General features: G+C 42.1%; 1 protein-coding gene across 1 annotated transcript in view; it reads left to right on the top strand.

Moving 5' to 3' along the window:
* LOC124551337 (pyruvate carboxylase, mitochondrial) overlaps nucleotides 1–20,731 on the top strand; it is a 428,917-nt gene that overhangs the window by 90,223 nt on the left and 317,963 nt on the right. The window contains exon 2 of the mRNA XM_047126360.1: nucleotides 2,714–2,797. The gene's annotated coding sequence lies outside the window, so the exon portion shown is untranslated. The remainder of the gene's footprint in view (nucleotides 1–2,713; nucleotides 2,798–20,731) is intronic.

The following is a 20,731-nucleotide window of genomic DNA, read 5'->3' as shown; positions in this document are numbered from 1 at the left end:
CCGCCGTATCTCTTATTTCTGGCATTTATCACAGATTTGGACTAAATCGGCGATGGGGAGCAGGCGCGGTCACCTTGTCAGTAAATGTCACTCGGCGCATCCCGCACGTCCCAACTCCGATGTGATGTGCCATCGTGTTGGGAGGAAACGGACGGCTGCAGGCATGCCATCTGTGGTGGCAGAAACTCTTAGAACATGTCCAGGTGAACATTTCTCTTCGAAGGAAAATGTGCCTGTCACCCTATCGTGCATTCCGCCATACCAAACATAAAGCTTCGGGATATCACGGATGTTTTAACGTAGGTTGTCTGGGTTCGAGGAGCCCCAATTCGTGATGACGGGGCGATTCGAGGGTCCAGGAATGTAGAACCTTGTTTAATCTGAACAGACACTTCCTTTCATCATCTATGGGGGCCAGTATGGAACATGAGAAGGCATATCGGAGAGGACGATAGTTTGGCTGCAATGCTTCGACCATTTATTTTTCGTATTCAATAAGGCGTAACCACTTAAAAAGGCGTAACCACTTAAAAAGGCGTAACCACTTAAAAAGGCGTAACCACTTAAAAAGGCGTAACCACTTAAAAAGGCGTAACCACTTAAAAAGGCGTAACCACTTAAAAAGGCGTAACCACTTAAAAAGGCGTAACCACTTAAAAAGGCGTAACCACTTAAAAAGGCGTAACCACTTAAAAAGGCGTAACCACCTGTGTAACACTTCGTATGTTGTGGTTGGCAGGAGAGCCAACACCATGTTACTAGAGGAGGCCGAAATGCACGGGTTTTAGCTCACACAGGCTGGCGTGAGGTCTGGAACAGGACAGGGAAATTAGAATTTAGAGAAACGGACGTAGCTGGTGGAATACTTAACTTTAATCCATCAATAATGAACGTCGCTCTTGACGGTACATGATTCACAATATCAATAGTAACTGAATATGGCGCCTTGCTAGGTCGTAGCAAATGACGTAGCTGAAGGCTATGCTAAACTATAGTTTCGGCAAATGAGAACGTAAGTAGGCAGTGAACCATCGCTGGCAAAGTCGGCTGTACAACCGGGGCGAGTGCTAGACCTGCCGTGTGGCGGCGCTCGGTCTGCAATCACTGATAGTGGCGACACGCGGGTCCGACGTATACTACCGGACCGCGGCCGATTTAAAGGCTACCACCTAGCAAGTGTGGTGTCTGGCGGTGACACCACATCATACACACTTGATCTTCCTTCCTCCAATTCACGTGATGCATGACAAACTGACTTCTAGGTAGAGCTGTAAGACTTCTGTAGGCTACCGTACATTATAATAAGTAAGCGTAAGAGAACGTTAGTTTTTCCTAGTAGCCTCGGACAGTTAAGTTCGTAACCGCATCACATGTACGTTAGGGGTGTTGCATACCTGTCGGTGATTACATCATTTTGACCGCTTTCTTTGCGTATGCTATCAGTATCATACTGGATTCCCCAAGGTACCGGAAGAGGTGGACCGATAGATACTCAGGAGGAGAACACGGCAAGTGCCATAATCCGATTAACCAGAAGCTTCGCTCTATGGAAGAGGAGCCAAAATAAGTGAACAGTTGTCATGGCGTACTTATCTGTAGATACTCAACCGTTTCCTAGCAAGAGACCCTGAAAGTTTTCAACGTAATTTGGCTGCCTTTTAGCGGGCAGTCAGTCCAGCCCAACTGTTGCGATAGACGGTAGCGTCGCTGCCTGTCACATTGGCGTCGCGTGATCCAAACCCGATTATTCTTATTTTGTCGTTTAACTACGCGTGTCTGTAGAATGTTAGTTATGAAATTAGAGGATTCACGGGCGCTATATAATTGTAAAATTAAAACGGTTTCAGTGTCACACATTCACTGTATAATATACATGTATGTGGTACTTTCTGGGTTACAATCTTCTTAAATTCTCATATTCTTATATTTCATTTTTATATCAGCTGTTAAGTCTTGTATTTTATTCTAACATTTATTCTTCAGTAAGGTTTGCTGCATTCCCTTGGATGATGCTGATCGTAGAAACGTCCGACTCGTTGCTATTCCGAACACTAGTGGCATTGCGCAAAGGCTGGTAGTCAACAGCGATATTTCTTGGTATGAATTTCGCTTGGAAAAGAAACGTCGTTGAGTACCATTGCTGAAGATTTCACGTGTTGGCAATAATTTCGCGGCAAACCACGCATAACGCATATCGTTTCCGAGAACTGGCTCTTGAAATTTGAGTAGGAATCAAGATACACCACAGGAATTTCACCGAGAACAATTTCAAGTATGTTTTCCCATTTATTATTTTAATTCATTCACCAGACATTCAGTTAATAGACGAATAAGGACAACTTTGTTTCGGTATACATTGGAAAACATTCGTGTTGTCTTCTGCGGACATGAGAAGATCAATGAAAAATAAAAATCGGGTTTCGAACACTGGGCGCAAAAGCGTGAAGCTGCAACGCTTGCCACTGTATCACACATATGGAGAACTTGTAATAAGTCATAAACCTTTTTGAGTGTGTGTTTGTGTGTTTGTGTGTTTGTGGGGGGGCAACCCCTGTGACAATGTCAAATGACAGAGCTACAGCAAATCTTTGGAATCGCTTCAATCATTTGCAATAATCCTGTACTTTACACGTACGAAATGACTTACTGGGCTTGTACATGCACTAAGTCTCCCAGAACATCATTTGTGACGTGGTTTTTACGAATGTTTCAGGTTCAGCGCGGTCCGCACTTCGATCGCACACCGGACCTGCCGTTGAACATCGCTACGCAAACACAGCAGCCCCTTACGGTCCAGGTACGGTAATGACTTTGAACATTTTAAATTCATTTTTGTAAATTAAACTTCTGAAGATATTGACATGAAACTTTTTGGGAAGTGTTGCTGAATATAATAAAGCAGCTTATACTTTTTTTTAATTTTTCACCGTTCAGTTTCACCCCATGGGACGGAGTCACTTTGAACATGGAAATATTTGCCTATTCTGTGGGAGTCATATCAATTACTGTTAAATGACACCCCTATCATATGAAACAGCATGATATGTTGTATATAAATATAGTTTTGAAAGTAACTTATTTAGAAAAATTTGAGTACTTTTTATGACTTTTCTGTAATCACCTGAAACGTGGTATGATTACGGCTTAATTTAGCTAATAATGGAAATGGGTGCCGAGCTAGTTATAAAACAAGAAAATTATTTAGAAACAGATCTTTTCAAAAGAGTCTGTATGGCTTTAACAAATGAAATGAAAAAATTATCACATTTTAAAGAATTACATCTGTAAACACTCTACAGGAAAGGAAGTTGCCACGGAAGTGTGTCCACTCTAGCCGATGTCATAGACATCAAATTTAAACTCAAAGCCTTTCCCTTCCATCTACCTTAGTCAGGTAGAATCCTACAAATATCACCTTCCTCAAATTCTGACATTGGGAACATTAGGCCACACAAAAAAACTTAATCTGCTTCCACCTTGGAATGCCATTTCCTCATAAGTGTAATTTCATCATCAGTGGTAACATGTCCAACACTATTTTACACTTTTCTTTTAAGGAAACTTCACTAAACATGGAGCTGATGTGTCAAAGAACAGGAAAGTCGCTGTTCAAAGTCACTCCTTGAAAGACATGCCTTCATATTTTATTTTTTTACGTCACCAAAGAATAAATTTAACATTTTATGCCTTCTGGAATTGTACATTCAGGTGTTAACCTTGCCCATAAAAACTCGTTTCAAGTTCTAAACTTAAAAGTGCTTCTAATAATGGGCAAATGTTTTTGCGGTTGTGAAGGAACTTACATTTCCAAAAATTATTTTATTTTCTGGCTTTGTTATAAAATATAATTTCATATCGACTGCCATACCATCTGAAAGTATCGATTATTGGCAATATTTAACGACTCTGGCCTTAGTTCCATATCTACACACTAGAGTGCAGCATTTATTTATCAAAGGCGCTAAATTGCTGTTAAGTCACCCCGCTCTACTGGTCATCACTGCAGCAGAAAGGGAATGTGTAGCGTGATACTTGAAATAATGCACAGTCCACAGTCTCAGAATACACTGAGAATTGCGAGGCACGTGATAGGGCATTTCTAGAACTGATTTCTAGGAACATTAATTGCAGTTTCCGGGCTGAGAGGCCGTGGTGGGACAGTAGAAATTCATCCTGAAGTTTCTTTGCCAGCTGCGGGCAACATCTTCAGAGGTGAATCATCGACTGTCTGCTGGGTCGTAGAGCTCCCGTTTATTTAGAGCGCATAGACAATACAATCACTTGAGCTGTCGACGGTGAAACTATTTGTGACTAACATCATTACTCTCGTTCAAAGGCAATGGATTGTCCCATCGTTGGTACAAAGTCGACAGCCATATCTTACCTAACTTTAATCCTTCTTCTTTTCTGTTAAAATTATGGTGTTTATAAATCTCTCATCCATCTCTGTACGTACGTGCATAATAGTGCGATGCCTTAGCTAGCACGCTTGTCTCGCTAAATTTTATTTCGTGATCACCGTCTTCAAAAACATGGTCCGCTACAGCCGATCTGTCGGTGTGTCCCAAACGACAGTTCCTTGTGTGTTCAGTTATGAACACTTGTTTTCATTTTTCCAATGTAAACCTTACCACAACTATATAAAAAACACTGTCTTCACGCCACGAGTGGCCTACCGGGACCATCCGACCGCCGTGTCATCCTCAGTGGAGGATGCTGATAGGAGAGGCGTGGGGTCACCACACTGCTCTCCCGGTCGTTATGATGGTATTCTGGACCGAAGCCGCTAGTATTCTGTCGAGTAGCTCCTCAATTGGCATCACGAGGCTGAGTGCACCCCGAAAAACGCCAACAGCGTATGGCGGACCTATCCAAGTGCCGACTACGCCCGATGGCGCTTAACTTCGGTGATCTCACGGGAACAGGTGTAGCACAACTACATGGAATTTTATAAACCCTAGTGGTTGCAAAAGGGTTCCGTGTGTCTTTCGCCGATCGTCAATATTCACTGATTTTCTGGCGAGTCTAAAGATTGTTGGAATTCGAAACTTGGCTTGAAGTTTTCCAATACGGTCCGTAATATTGTGCATAAATGTAAGAAAAACTTTCCCAGCCGACGGTTGTTGATGTTGCATGCTTTGGGACACTGTTCTTCTGGGATCGAGTGCTCTATGTATCTCATGATCAGCGTATCAATTTTTCTTAAAAGCTGTTGGCAAATGATTTAGTTCGTCTTTGCCTGTACCGAAACTGTTTTTGAAGACGGTGATCATGAAATAAAATTTAGTGAGACAAGCGTGCTAGCATAGACATCGCATTATTATGCACGTAGCCTTAGAGATTTATAAACACAATAATTTTAACACAAAAGAAGGCTTTAAGTTAGATAACATGCGGCGGTCGACTTTGTACCAACGACGTGACAACCGATTCCCTTTCATCGAGAGTAATGCCGTTATTAAAGATAGTTTCACTGTCGACAGCCCGTGACGATGAGTGGTGGCGCCCTCTATACGCTCTATATAAACATGACCTCCACGGCCCAGCAGCAAGTCGTTGACTCACCTCTGAAGATGTGAAGAAGGGAACGAAACGTCAGGAGGAATAATTTGTTCTGTTCGACCACGGTCTCTTAGCCCGGAAGTTTTAATTAATGAACACGCCGGCCGCGAAAGCGTACACGTTACGATTTCTAGGAACTTCCTGGCAGATTAAAACTGTGTGCCGGACTGAGACTCGAACTCGGGACCTTTGCCTTTCTCGGGCAAGTGCTCTACCGACTCAGCTTCCCCAAGCATGAATCAAAACCTGACCTCTCACCTTTACGTCCGTCAATTCGAACTATACTATGTGATGAACGGTATCCGGAGACCGCAAAAACAGAAGTTTTTCAGATTAGGTGCATTATGCTGCCTCTTACTGCCAGGTACCCCATATCAGCGACCTCAGTAGTCAGTAGACATCGTGAGAGAGCAGAATGGGTCGCTGCGCGTAACTCACGGACTCTGAACGTGGTCAGGTGATTAGGTGTCATTTGTGTCATACGTCTGTACGCGAGATTTCCAAACTAGTAAACATCCCTAGGTCCACTGTTTCCGATGTTACAGTGAAATGGAAACGTGAAGGGACACGTACAGCACAAAAGCGTCCAGGCCCATTTCGTCTGTTGACTGGCAGAGACCGCCGACAGTTGAGGAGGGTCGTAACATGTAACAGGCAGATATCTATCCAGACCATCACACTGGAATTCCAAACTGCATCAGCATCCACTGCAAGTACTATGAAAGTTAGGCGGCAGGTTAGGAAACTTGGATTTCATGGTCGGCCGGCCGTTGTGGCCGAGCGACTCTAGGCGCTTCAGTCTGGAATCACACGACCTCAGGTTAGTTAGGTTTAAGTAGTTCTAAGTTCTAGGGGACTGATGACCTCAGATGTTAAGTCCCATAGTGCTCAGAGCCATTTGAACCATTTCATGGTCGAGTGGCTGCTCATAAGCCACACATCACGCCGGTAAATGCCAAACGACGCCTCGCTTGGTGTAAGGAGCGTAAACTTTGGACGATTGAACAGAGGAAAAACGTTGCGTGGAGTGACGAATCACGGTACACATTGTGGTGATTCGATGGCAGGGTGTGGGTATGGCGAATGCCCAGTGAACGTCGCCAGCGTGTGTAGTGCCAACAGTAAAATTTGGAGGCGGTGTTATGGTGCGGTCGTGTTTTTAATGGAGGGGGCTTGCACCCCTTGTTATTTTGCGTGGCACTATCACATTACAGGCCTACATTGATGTTTTAAGCACCTTCCTGCTTCCCACTGTTAAAGAGCAATACGGGGATGACGATTGCATCTTTAAACACTGTCGAGCACCTGTTGATAATGCACGGCCTGTGGCGGAGTGGTTGCACAACAGTAACATCCCTGTAGTGCACTGGCCTGCAGAGTCATCAGTCCTACAGACCACCTTAGGGATGCTTTGGAACGCCGACTTCGTGCCAGGCCTCGCCGCCCAACATCAATACCTCTCCTTATTGCAGCAGTCCGTGGAGAATGGGCTGCCACTCCACAAGAAACCTTCCAGCACCTGACTGAACGTATGCCTGCGAGAGTGGAAGCTATCATCAAGGCTAAGGGTGGGCCAACACCATACTGAATGTCAGCATTACCAATGGAGGGTGTCACGAACTTGTAAGTCATTTTCAGCCAGGTGTCCTGATACGATTACATAGTGTATTAGGAAGTGCCGTGAGATCTGCTTGGGTAGCTGAGTTGGTAGAATACTTGCCCGCAAAAGGCAAATGTCCCGAGTTCGAGTCTCGGTCCGGCACACTGTTTTAATATGCTAGGAGGTTCCTTATCAGCACACATTCAGCCGCAGAATTAAAATTTCACTTTTCTTCTGCTTCTACTGCCATTTATTGTAGACACCTGCAGCACACAGTAAACCATTTTATACATAGTATAACAGTCCGACAAAGAATAGACAGCAGTAAATATGTTTTGAGGATTGGCGGTTGGAACTTTGAGGCTGTCGACTGGAAGGGGTGCGAGTAAGTATCTTTTCCCAGGTTACGCAAACTTACTTCAGACTGTTTGTCAGTCTGCTCCCGAACAGCACGTCGGGAAAATAGATGCCTAATTCACTCCAGGGGAGCTGTGATCTGGCTCATTGCATCACGAATTTGGCACTTAACAAATACTTTTGTGTTCGCAGGAGAAAGTTGTTGATTTAAATTTCGTGAAAAGATCTCGCCGCAACCGAACATTCTTTGATTTTAAAACTGTCGCCACAACGCTCTTACCTTATCCCTGATTATCGCTGTTTTGTGATAGTAAAAAATGAAATGCCCTTCTTAAAAAAAAATTTCTGTCCTCCGTCAGTCATATTTGGTAAGCAATAGTCCAGAAGAGAACGGACACACGCAGTGTAGATTTTGTGATGCTACTGTCACATTTCTGTTAATTAATTCCCTCTTAATTAGGAATAACCTTTGTTTGACCGTGAAGCATTGGACTGTGAAACGGTAACGCTCATACGCAGCATTCTCTCTGTAATTATTATTATTATTACACAATGCACTTCACACAAAAATAGTGCACGCAAGTTGCCATGGCTGAAGTAATTAATTAGAATTTTAATATGAAGAGAGGTGTAGATATTAATTTTGTTGAATTGTTTCTTAACTTTGAAATGACGACAGAAACATAACCAGTGGATCACATTGACTGAAATAGTTAAACCTAAAGTCTTTTACATTAACAGGCGTTAACTTGTAAAACACGCTAGAATGAACAACATTTGCATAAATAATATACAGGAATTAATGATTTGATTCGTCTGCACTGCACAGAGTCCACCACGCACGCTGTGGTGGAAGCTCCATTAGTTGTGCGTGAAATATATACTTCTTAAAAATGAAATTTTTCAGTAAAATGTGAGAGAGAATAGTTAAATGTGATGAAAAATCTTTAATTGTTCTTCATGATACTTGTATTTCGCCACAGGCAAAGTGGTGTTTTCAGTGGACTTCATTCACCATAGTTCATATGGTGCTTAATAATGAATGTGGTGGCACTTCACCATCTGAAATCAGTTTTGTTGAGTATTTCACAGCCAGTTGATGTGTACATTTGCAACAGGAAGCTGGTTTACTGTTTTGATAAATCCGTTGCATTGGTTGATTTTAAAACGTACTCATTCTATCTTCTACGAGCTTCCTTTTATAAGTTAAATCTGAAAATCTTCAGGCACATGAAACCTAGAATTGGTATGCCCTCACTACTTATGTAATGAAACACGTAAGACTAGTTGCAGACATCAGATAATTATTCAAATAAAAGCATACTCGAAAGAGATTGGCTTCACGAAACAAAAACTTAGTTTTGCATAATGGCTTCCTGAGAATGTGTCCAGACTTCGCACAACACACATAATAAAAAATACTTAAGTTCGTAGTTACGTCAGTGAGTCGTTAATTCACATCTGATGCAAATGCTACATAATTACGCACAGTTGTAATTGATTAAATACTTGGCTCATAGCACCGTCCACAAGATACATTTTGATGTCATTTCACTGCTGCAAAACTGGCTTTTAAATATTTGTAGACATTGAGCCAACATCTTCCATCACGACCGTGTACAGCTGTTACATAATCTTTGATTCCGAAAGTTGCATTTTTCAACAGTTTGTCCGAGGCCTAGTCCTTGTATGCTTAGAAACGTTCACATAAAACTCGTCACAAAGGCAGACATTTCGTCTGATGAAAAGGCGCGTTGTGTCGCGTTCTTTGCCCAACGGCAAATCTCCTGACTAACTTAATATTTATTTCTCTACAGCCAACACACACTAATTACATAAACATTTTAACATTTGTTCCTTTTATATACATCATCATTTAAGCAGTAAACATCTTAAACATTAACAAAAATTATCTAAAACACAGTAAATAACATAATTAATTCAAATCGTTGCACTTTACAACTCTTATGAGCGTGTCTTGCCGTTAATTCACATTTCTGCCACTAGATTTTAGTACGCTTGCACACAACTAATAGCCATACTGGCGTCTGCATTGTGATAGACTGCCCGCGCTGTGGACACGCTTTGACAATGTACAAAAAGAAAACAATTGCTTGTACCTTCTAAGTTTTCTGTCCGCCCTCCCCATATTTCCTATGTGATAGTTCCAGTTTCAGTGATTTGTAATTGCGATTCCTAAGTATTCAGTTGAATCGACAACCTATAAATCTGTCGGCCAACCGAACTTTAATGGAACAGTTTTAGTATTGTTGTGGAGGACCTCACAGTCTCCATTGGTAAAGGTGAACCTGCTACTTTATCACCATGCAGATGACTAAATCATATTGCAGTTCGTTTTGACCTTCTGGTGGCTTCACTAGATGGTGAATCAAAGCATTGTTTGCAACTAGTCTAAGAAAACTGCTCAGATTGTCTCGTAAGTAATTTATCTACGGGGTGACAGTTATTGAACTATATGAAATGAAATCGTCATAACTAGTGAACGGTTTGCGTTACGACGTTCAAACTTCACGGTTGGCCGCGAGGCATGATGGAAATAGTATGCGCATCCGCACGCTCTTTTTTGTCGGCTATGCTGTGGTTCATTTGGATGGGTTCGTGAATAAGCAAAATTGGCGCATTTGGGGGGGACTGAGAATCCGTATTTCGCGATCAAAAAGTCTCTTCACCCTCAACGGTTGGCTGTGTGGTGTGCAATTTCCAGCCACGGAATAGCCGGTGCAATGTTCCTTGGCGGCCCGGTGACTGCCGAACGGTACGTGAAGGGTTTGGAAGATTTCATCGCCATTATCCAAAGTCACCCTGATTTCGACAAGATGTGGTTTATGCAAGACGGAGCTCGACCCCATCGAAGTGGCCTCGATTGGCCACCATATTCTCCGCATCTGAACACAAGAGACTCCTTTTTGTGGGGCTATATTAAAGACAAGGTCTACAGAAATAACCCCAACACAATTTCTGAGCTGAAAATAGCCATTCAGGACGCTATCGATAGCATCGATGTTCTACACTTCAGTGGGTCACTGCAGAATTTCGCTATTCGTCAGCGCGACATCATCGTCAATGATGACAGGCATGTCGAACGTGTCATAACCTAAATCCGAATATCTGTAGTGACGTTGACATGTTGAATAAATAGTGTGCGCGCGTGCCATAGTTTGTAACTAATTTTTTTTTCCCCATACAGTTCAACAATTTTCAACCCGCAGGTTAAGAACAGTAGAGGGTCTATAACGCAATATCACCAAATATAACTTTGGTTTCGCTGGATGCCTCCGTGTCATGTGACCATCTTGACAGGGAATGAATACTGAACAGCTGAGACGATCCGCTATAGGTACGCCGTTTGATAACTGCTTGTCAGGATGGATGTCAGAAGACTTCTGGAAATCTAGACATCTGGAGTAAACTTCAGATATACAAAATTTTTATTTGCTAAAGAACCCTCAGAGTTTTTTGTCGTCTTCAGTCCGAAGTCTGGTTTGATGCAGTTGTCCACACCAGCCAGCCCTGAAAGGGCATAATAATCTCCGAATAACAACTGCAACCTACATCCATTTAAAACTGCTTACTGTGTTCACACCATGGTCTCCCTATACAGAGTCCGCAGTTCTTGGTCTAGTGGCTAGCGTTGCTGCCACTGGATCACTGGGTCCCAGGTTCAGTTCTCTGCCCGGGGACTGGATGTCTGTATTGTCATCATTATCACCATCATCATTCGTGACAGTGGCTAGATTGTACTGTGTAAAAATTGGGACGTCGTACGGCGCTGATGATAGCGCAATTGCGCGGGCCACAAACCAGTCATCACCCCTCTACAATTTTTGCCTCCCAAACGTCCCTCCATTACCAAACTGACCATTGGTTGATGCCTCAGGATGCATTCTATCAACCGATAGCTTCTTTTAGTGAAGTAGTGCCATCAATGTTTCTCCCCAGTTGAGTTCGGCCCCTCTTCTTTCGTTTATCGAGCTATCCTTTTAATCTTCAACATTCTTCTATAACACCACATTTTAAAAGCTACTAATCTCTTATTGCTTGTAGCTCTCATGTTTATAGTCCGCCTTTCACTTCCGTACAAAGGCTGTTCTCTAGACAAATACCTGTTTGAAAGACTTACTAACACATTTATATTATCAGCAAATGCTCCTGTTGCTGTAGCCAGTCTGCTCTTTACTTCATCTCTAAATCATCCACCGACTGAGGTGGCGCTGTGGCTAATACGGACGGTGTCTTGAAAGGAGGATATAAGATGAACATCAACAAAAGCAAAACGAGGATAATGGAATGTAGTCGAATTTAGTCGGGTGATGCTGAGGGAATTAGATTAGGAAAGGAGACACTTAAAGTAGTAAAGGAAGCAAAATAACTGATGATGGTCGAAGAAGAGAGTATATAAAACGTAGACTTGCCATAGCAAGGAAAGCTTTTCAGAAGAAGAGAAATTTGTTAACATCGAGTATAGATTTAAATGTCAGGAAGTCGTTTCTGAAAGTATTTGTGTGGAGTGTAGCCATGTATGGAAGTGAAACATGGACGATAAATAGTTTAGACAAGAAGAGAATAGAAGCTGGCTGTTTTGAGGGAATAGACCAAACTGCGAGGTCATCGGTCTCATCGGTTTAGGGAAGGACGGGGAAGGAAGTCGGCCGTGCCCTTTCAGAGGAACCATCCCGGCATTTGCCTGGAGCGATTTAGGGAAATCACGGAAAACCTAAATCAGGATGGCCGGACGCTATTGAACCGTCGTCCTCCCGAATGCGAGTCCAATGTGCTAACCACTGCGCCACCTCGCTCGGTTAGAATAGAAGCTTTCGAAATGTGGTGCTACAGAAGAATGTTGAAGATTCGGTGGGTAGATCACGTAACTAATGAGGAGGTACTGAATAGAATTGGGAAGAAGAGAAGTTTGTGGCACAACTTGACTAGAAGAAGGGATCGGTTGGTAGGACATGTTTTGAGGCATCAAGGGATCACCAAATTAGTACTGGAGGGCAGCGTGGAGGGTAACAGTCGTAGAGGGAGACCAAAAGATGAATATACTAAGCAGATTCAAAAGGATGTAGGTTGCAGTAGGTACTGGGAGATGAAGCAGCTTGCACAGGATAGAGTAGCATGGAAGGCTGCAGGACTGAAGACCACAACAAAAACAGTACAAGAGTGTTTGTACATGATTACGTCCATTAGCTGACCCAGACAGAAAGCTGTCGTATCATGGTATAGGCACAGTTGTTACGGTACGATCAAAGATGTTTAGAACGTTATCTCTGGATGGTTGATAACATTAAATAAGCGACTGGCATATTATGATACAAAGTCCAAACTACAAAAGATTGTCGGGCCTTTGAATGAGGTGTGCCAGGCAGGCTATAAAATGAAACAATTCTGACGCAGTAACAAATACATTTGAATCAGTAACGATTATACACAAGGTGTCTGGAAATTCCCGTTACAAACTTCTGTAAATTAGAGGAGAATGAGTACGTAATGTTTTGAGCAGGAACCCATGCCAGGAAACGTACAGTTTGAAAACATGTTGGTAAAAATGTTGAAGGTGGTATGGAAATAGTTCCTAGTCATGCAGAACGTACCAGATACATTGAACGTGCAATTTGTCGGATACTCGTTGACGGCCTCTTCCAATTCGGGTGTGTGGCGTCTCCTTGGATCACCACAGTGACGCCTGCTGATGGTGAAGGTACCCCTTTCTCGAAGCCGCTGCGTAATGGTGACGAAAAGGGTATGCGATGGAGTGGTGCACTGTGGAGAACGATGATAGTAAAGACGACGAGCAGCTCTTCCATTACCGTAAGCTTCGCTATCCAGAAGAATCATCTCGGTGTATTCCACAAATGTGTACTCAACCATGTCTCTCCAACGTTCACAGACACTTGAATGAGGCTCGAACCGGGTCAGAGAGCTGGAATAGACGTCAAATGCATCAGGCGATTCGACGTAAGCATCCTTCACTATGCCTACCCTTTTTGCTTACCCACTGTAACGTAGAAAATTGTTAGAGTTGTCAGCTTGCACTGAAAGCATGCTTGCCGTGGAGCCGGGAGAAGACAAGGTGTTCGTTCTCACGCTGGCTGCTGGGTCGGGAGAGCGCTGTACTTGACTGACGCTGCGTGCAATACTTTACACATACTGTCTATGAAACTGAAGTAGTACTATTAAATATTAATCGAGCTTCTTCATACTTACAAGGGAACCTCCCATCGCACCCCCCTCATATTTAGTTATAAGTTGGCACAGTGGATAGGCCTTGAAAACCTGAACACACATCAATCGAGAAAACAGGAAGAAGTTGTGTGGAACTATGAAAACATGAGCAAATATATATACTGAGTAGTCCATGTGGAAGATAAGCAACATCAAGGGTAAGACACAGGAGCGTCGTGGTCTTGTGGTTAGTGTGAGTAGCTGCGGAACGGGAGGTCCTTGGTTCAAGTCTTCCCTCGAGTGAAAAGTTTAATTTTTTATTTTCAGTTTGTCACAAACTATTATGTTTTCATCAGTGTTTTGGGAGTGATTATCACATCCACAAGAAAACCTAAATCGGGCAAGGTAGAAGAATCTTTTTACCCATTCGCCAAGTGTACAAGTTGGGTGGGTCGACAACAAATTCCTGTCATGTGACACACATGCCGTCACCAGTGTCGTATACAATATATCAGACGTGTTTTTCTGTGGAGGAATTGGTTGACCTATGAACTTGTGATCAAATGTTTTCGGTTCCCATTGGAGAGGCACGTCCTTTCGTCTACTAATGGCACGGTTTTGCGGTGCGGTCGCAAAACACAGACACTAAACTTATTACAGTGAACAGTGACGTCAATGAACGAACGGACAGATCATAACTTTGCGAAAATAAAGAAATAAAATTTCTCACTGGAGGAAAGACTTGAACCAAGGACCTCTCGCTACGAAGCTGCTCACGCTAACCACTTTTTTTTTTTAGGGTGTTTGGTTTTTGTTTATTTCCATGTATTACAAAATTAAAATTTACAATAACATAACTTGCACATTTTCGCCTTAGGCATTTATATAATTTCATCTCCAAAAGAGGTTCGGCTACTTTTTCTCTTTTTTCAATATTTTATTTTTGTTGAAGTTGCTTGATTACCTATTTGTGGTGTTCAACCGAAATTAGTACTCACGGAGACCACGGCACTACCGTACTTACGATCTCCTTAATATTGCATATATTGCACATGGACTACCCTTTTTGTATATTTTGCTTATTTTTTCATAGTTCCACACAACTTCTTCCTGTTTTCTAGATTGATGTGTGTTCAGTTTTTGAAGGCCTATCCACTGTGCCAACTTATAACTAAATCTGAGGAGGGTGCGATGGGGAGGTTCCCTTGTTAGTGTAACAAATTCTGTGGATAAAGTCAATAACTTCAATATTTTCGGGGACATTGTGAAACAGAGTTAATGACTGTAATGAATTCAGCTATATAGCATCAATTGAAACTGCAACCAAGAGGATAGGTTCATATAATCTAATTTTGTGGGATTTTCTTAAGTTTCACTGCTACAGATTTCTGACGTAATTAACAGTGTACTGGAAAACTTTTGTTTCATTGTGTTTTGGTTGTGTGTTTGCTTTAGAGAGAGTGAATGGAGAACATACGTAAGTGAGGATGTGAGATTTTATTAAAACTATGTAAGTGTTAGCGCGAGAAATTTGTGGGTGTAGTTGACAGATTTATGTCGTATGTTAAAGTGACCAGACGTCCCGATTTGGCCGGACAGTTGCGGCTTCTGGAGTCCTGTCCACCTGTCCCGACCGGTTTCAGCCGGGACGCCTAAATGTTCCAGTTTTTACAAATCAAACCAAATCAAAGTCTCTGTCATGGCATGTTTCAACATGTAGTTCCTCACATTTTTAGCATTGTGGAAGTGTTCTACACTTTATTTCCATAGAATATCCCAGACACTAAACACTACACAAAGAAAAGTGAGTTCATCCGCGTGGGTACGAAAAGGAATCCTATAAATTTTGGGTATACGATAAATCGCACAAATCTAAGGGCTTATTCGACTAAATACCTAGGAATTAAAATTACGAGTAACTTAAATTGGAAAGACCACATAGATAATATTCTGGGGAGGGCGAGACAAAGACTGCGCTTTGTTGGCAGAACACTGAGAAGATGCGACAAATCCACTAAAGAGATAATCTACATTACATTTTTCCGTCCTCTGCTGGAATATTGCTGCGCGGTGTGGGAGCCTTACCAGGTAGGATTGACGGAGGACATCGAAAAAGTGCAAAGAAGGGCAGCTCGTTTCGTGTTATCGAGCAATAGGGGTGAGAGTGTGGCTGATATGATACGCGAGTTGATGTGGCAGTCACTGAAACAAAGGCGGTTTTCTTTTCGGCAAGATCTATTTACGAAATTTCCATCACCAACTTTCTCTTCCGAATGCGAAAATATTTTGTTGACACCCACCTACGTAGGGAGAAATGATCATCATAATCGTCCGCAGCTCGTGGTCGTGCGGTAGCGTTCTCGCTTCCCACGCCCGGGTTCCCGGGTTCGATTCCCGGCGGGGTCAGGGATTTTCCCTGCCTCGTGATGACTGGGTGTTGTGTGCTGTCCTTAGGTTAGTTAGGTTTAAGTAGTTCTAAGTTCTAGGGGACTGATGACCATAGATGTTAAATCCCATAGTGCTCAGAGCCATTTGATCATCATAATAAAATAAGAGAAATCAGAGCTCGAACGGAAAGATTTAGGTGTTCCCTTTTCCACCGTGCCATTCGAGAGTAGAATGGTAGAGAAGTAGTATGAAAATGGCTCGATGAACCCTCTGCCAGGCACTTGAGTGTGAATCGCAGAGTAACCATGTAGATGTAGACCTGACAAACCACATTATTGACTGCGTCTACACGACCTGCTTGCTGACGCATTCAAGTTAGTCACCGAGCGAGGTGGCGCAGTGGTTAGCACACTGGACTCGCATTCGGGAGGACGACGGTTCAATCCCACGTCCGGCCATCCTGATTTAGGTTTTCCGTGATTTTCCTAAATCGCTTCAGGCAAATGCCGGGATGGTTCCTTAGAAAGGGCACGGCCGATTTCCTTCCCCATCCTTCCCTAATCCGAGTTGTGCTCCGTCTCTAATGACCTCGTTGTCGACGGGACGTTAAACGGTAATATCCTCCTCCTCAAGTTAGAGTCCTTCAGTAATACTTGCGCTGAAGTTGATATTACTGAGCTGGATTTCCGTAGCGGTAGCCCTTTCATGATTGTTTGTTGGAGTGAGTATTGTAGCGCGTATAGATTGTAACCAGCTTCGCAATGCCCAAACGTCTTTGCGTTTTCAGTTCCGAGCTTAAAGAGAGGTAATTAACGTATTCATAATTCAGTGTCATATATAGTGTGGTAATTCTGCTTTTAATTAACCCTCAACTACTATGGATCATCTCTCATAGGCGCAACAATTTTTTTCTATTGTGATTGACACATCTATGCAAATCGAATTGGGTTCTTCCAATTGGATGTGATGCATGGATGCCAGGACTCTACACCATTACTGCACTTTTTTCCTTATTAACTGGCGACGCAAGCAGTGGGGTGTTAAAAGTCTGAAGTATGTTTGCATGTATATGCCAGTAGCATCATAACTTCGAAACGAAAGATCCGATTTTGATGCAGTTTTTTGGCAGCTGGTTTAATCAGAATGGTTCTTCCCAATGTTTCATGGAAGTTTGTACAGCAATTCAAATTTCACCAGCTAAATTTTAAGTAAAAACGTTGTACGCTAGCTCCCCTGATAATACGCTATATAATTCATTAGAGTTACATCAAGTTACGTAGTGCCAGATTGCAGAACTCAACGCGTTTCCCGCCAACTAAGAGTTATCTCGTGCGAACGAACTGCCGCTAACTGCGCGTTATCTCGTAGGAAACGAGTTTCTGCATAAAGCCAGATACGAAAACATTCGTAAAGCAAATACGTGTGATTGGCAGATTTTGGGTCAACAACAGGTATAGTAAGTCATCTGGACGTGGTGAAACAGACCTTTTATTTTCCCACTTGGAATACAGTAAGAGAAAAGTGCACAAAAAATTTCATACAAATATTTTAGTTTCAAACGAAAAATGTACACTGTGTGTCACTAATGCTGATGGAAACCAAGGTTCTTTTAATTATTGATATGTCTTAAAGCAGAGGTTCCCAAATTCGTCCTTGCCCGGTTATTTTTTTGCTATCCCTTCCTGAACCACTGAATTCTTTTTTTACTTCACAGAACATCATTTGAAAGAGCTACCGCCCCCTCCGCTAGTTCTTCTGCCTGTCCACATTAATGCCAACTAGACTTGGCCACTGTTTCTATGTTTCGATACAGTGTACCGGTACGTGGAACTGTTTCAGTGTTTCGGAACGGCTGTGGTTCACTGTTTCGAAACAGTGGTGTTTCATTCCGCCCCTGTCTCGGGTAACCGGACCAGATTCGATCTCGAGCCAGACACAGAAACTGTATCGTTGTTTCAAAATAAGGCTGTTTCAGTCCACCTGTGCTTGGAACGGACTAATTGTATCGAAACAGTGATGTTTCATTCCGCGCAGTGTCGGACGAGATTCGGGCTCGGCATGGGCACTGAAACACGGCATACCACTTCGTGAAACTCTTTCAAGAGTGTCGAAATCTTTTGACAAGCAATAGCATGAAGCTTAAGATATCCGAAAATAAAGCTTCGTTTCTAGCTGACTGTCATATTCCGAAATGGCGTAACATCTGCTTTATAAACACTAACCAAACAATAAAACAACGCATACTATTCACATTCAAAATAATAAATATGTGAAAATCATTCAGTTAAATTACACTTTTTTTATAACATACGCTTCTTAGTTCATGTACAGTAGTCATATTAAGAAACACAAGTAAACCTACAACATTTTGAATAAAGAAGGCGTAGAGTGACAGTTATTAGACACATACATAAATTTGATGTAGGTATAATTGCAAGCAATCTGTTTGACATATCACTTATAGTGTAAAGTTGAACGGGAAGGGCTGGGAAGCATAGTGAATTTATAGTAACGGTTCGAAACACCTTAAAAGACAAAATCTTTTCCTGCTATATTTTGTTATTTCTTCGAATTATCTGTGAGTCTATAGTCAATGTGCCTATTATCCACAATGATTCCCTTTGTGTGCATGGAAATTAGCAGGATGGGTATACTACCCATACTAACGGAATGTGGGAATACCAGCAGCATATCCGTTGTTTCTGCAGTTTGCTCCCACCTCCGGTTCCGTTTGTGGTGGTTCTTCTGTCTTCAGCTATGGCTGTCCTCAGCCAATTGAAAACTATCAAAGTCACACGACACGAAAGCAGTGCATTTGCTGCAGGAAATACGAAACTGCCAAGACGCCTAAGTGATAGTTTCATACTTTCTGCGATATGATTAGCGCTCTCGCACCTCATTTATGTTTATATGGACATACTTATACAGTAGACATTCAAGATGCTAAAAGGTGTAGGTTTAATATATTACAAAACACAAACTGTTTGACTGTTTCGAAACGGCGTATCGAAACATTACATTGTACTGTTTCATTTGTTTCGAAACAGTTACGTGTTTCAGTTTGCCCATCTCTAATGCCAACACTTGCGAGAGTACAGTCTTTGGCGCAGAAGAGATACACTGCTGGAGTGAGTGAGCTCTGCGCGAGTAAATGTTGTCCGTTCTACTGCATTGCCCCTCCTCCCTCACAACCCGCGGAGGTAAACTACTCAAAAAGGTGATTCTGCATTGCAGAGACTGTTACTTCCGTATACAGTACTGGTAAGTAGCAAAGAATATGAAATTAAATTCAACTTATTGTAACAACACTTTGCCACACAAATGTAGTGCAAAAATTTAGATATAATCACGTTGGCAAAATGAGCACAGCTCACACATTAACATTTCTAATGCCGCCGCCAAGACGCCACACAGTATACAATGTATTCCAACTTTTAACAATAAAATAATTATGTTTCACAATTATATTACCTTAGCTGTCACCTATCAGTGAGAAGTATGGAGCTGTTTATTTTTAACTATGATCCCCAAATTCGGTTCAAAAGTAGTTATCTTTATCCTTAGGACTGGTTCAACTTCCAATTGGTTTATATAGGCCTATTTATTTCTTCAGGACCACCAATTTTGAAAACTCGGATTCAGACTTATTAATCGAATCTAAAGGAATTAGAAATTTCATCGCTTGTTCTGCTAAAGCGAGCTCTCTTGACAAGATATCCAAACATCTGTCACACGACAGTTAACGAGTCGGCATTTGAATCTGACAAATTACAGGATTCTAAAATGACTGAAAATAGTTTCCTTATCCATGTTCGGTTGTTATTGATTGAAGGAAAATGTTATTTCAGATTAGTCTCCACTGTCCAGTTCCAGCAAATGCTCCTTGATAAGAGTTGCTGTATCGTGCAGGAATGTACCTATGTTGTACTCTCTTTGAAATTCTCTGAGCGTTATGAGCCTCAGTGTTCGGCCAAACGCAGATCGATCGTCAGTAAAGTAGATCTTAATGACGCGCAGTTTCATTATTTAGTAGAATGAATACAACTTCTATGTAACATACAACTGTCATGTATACCCTTTAGAAACAGGTTTTTAATTACTTACTATTACTAAAATGTGATTATTTAATAACGCACGTAATTGTAAACTGCCAATTACAAGGAGATACTTGTGCTACCTGGTATTTTATTTTCGTGTCCCGGTGCCAAATCGCGACCCTTCAGTTGGGGAACGCTGTCTTAAAGCATTCTTCCATGCAAACACTTGGTGATTCTTCACAAATTAGACAAAAAATCACCAGACCACTGATAAAAGGCGATTAACGGTAGGGTCACAGACGTACACAACTCATCTGGAAAATGAACTTTCTCTTTCTGCTCCATTTCTTTAAGGTGTAAGACGATGTTGTGAGTCTGAGCTGAACTTTCCACTCTTTACTCCAACTAAGGGATAATTCGCGGGCTCTATTTTTTCGTCAATAATCGTTTTTAAAAAAATTCGGAGACAGATGGACTTCAACTGAGATGACGAATCATACTATATGAACCGTTTAACATGGAATCTGGGAGCATTGCACTCATTTTGGCTGTGGATGTCAGCGTGTTAAAAAGATCTAAATTAAAGTCTTCTAGAATGTACGGT

The sequence above is a fragment of the Schistocerca americana genome, chromosome 9 (assembly GCF_021461395.2).
Source record: "Schistocerca americana isolate TAMUIC-IGC-003095 chromosome 9, iqSchAmer2.1, whole genome shotgun sequence".
Classification (NCBI taxonomy): domain Eukaryota; kingdom Metazoa; phylum Arthropoda; class Insecta; order Orthoptera; family Acrididae; genus Schistocerca; species Schistocerca americana.
The sequence above is the reverse complement of the archived record's forward strand: the minus strand, read 5'-3'. Positions and strand labels throughout refer to the sequence as shown.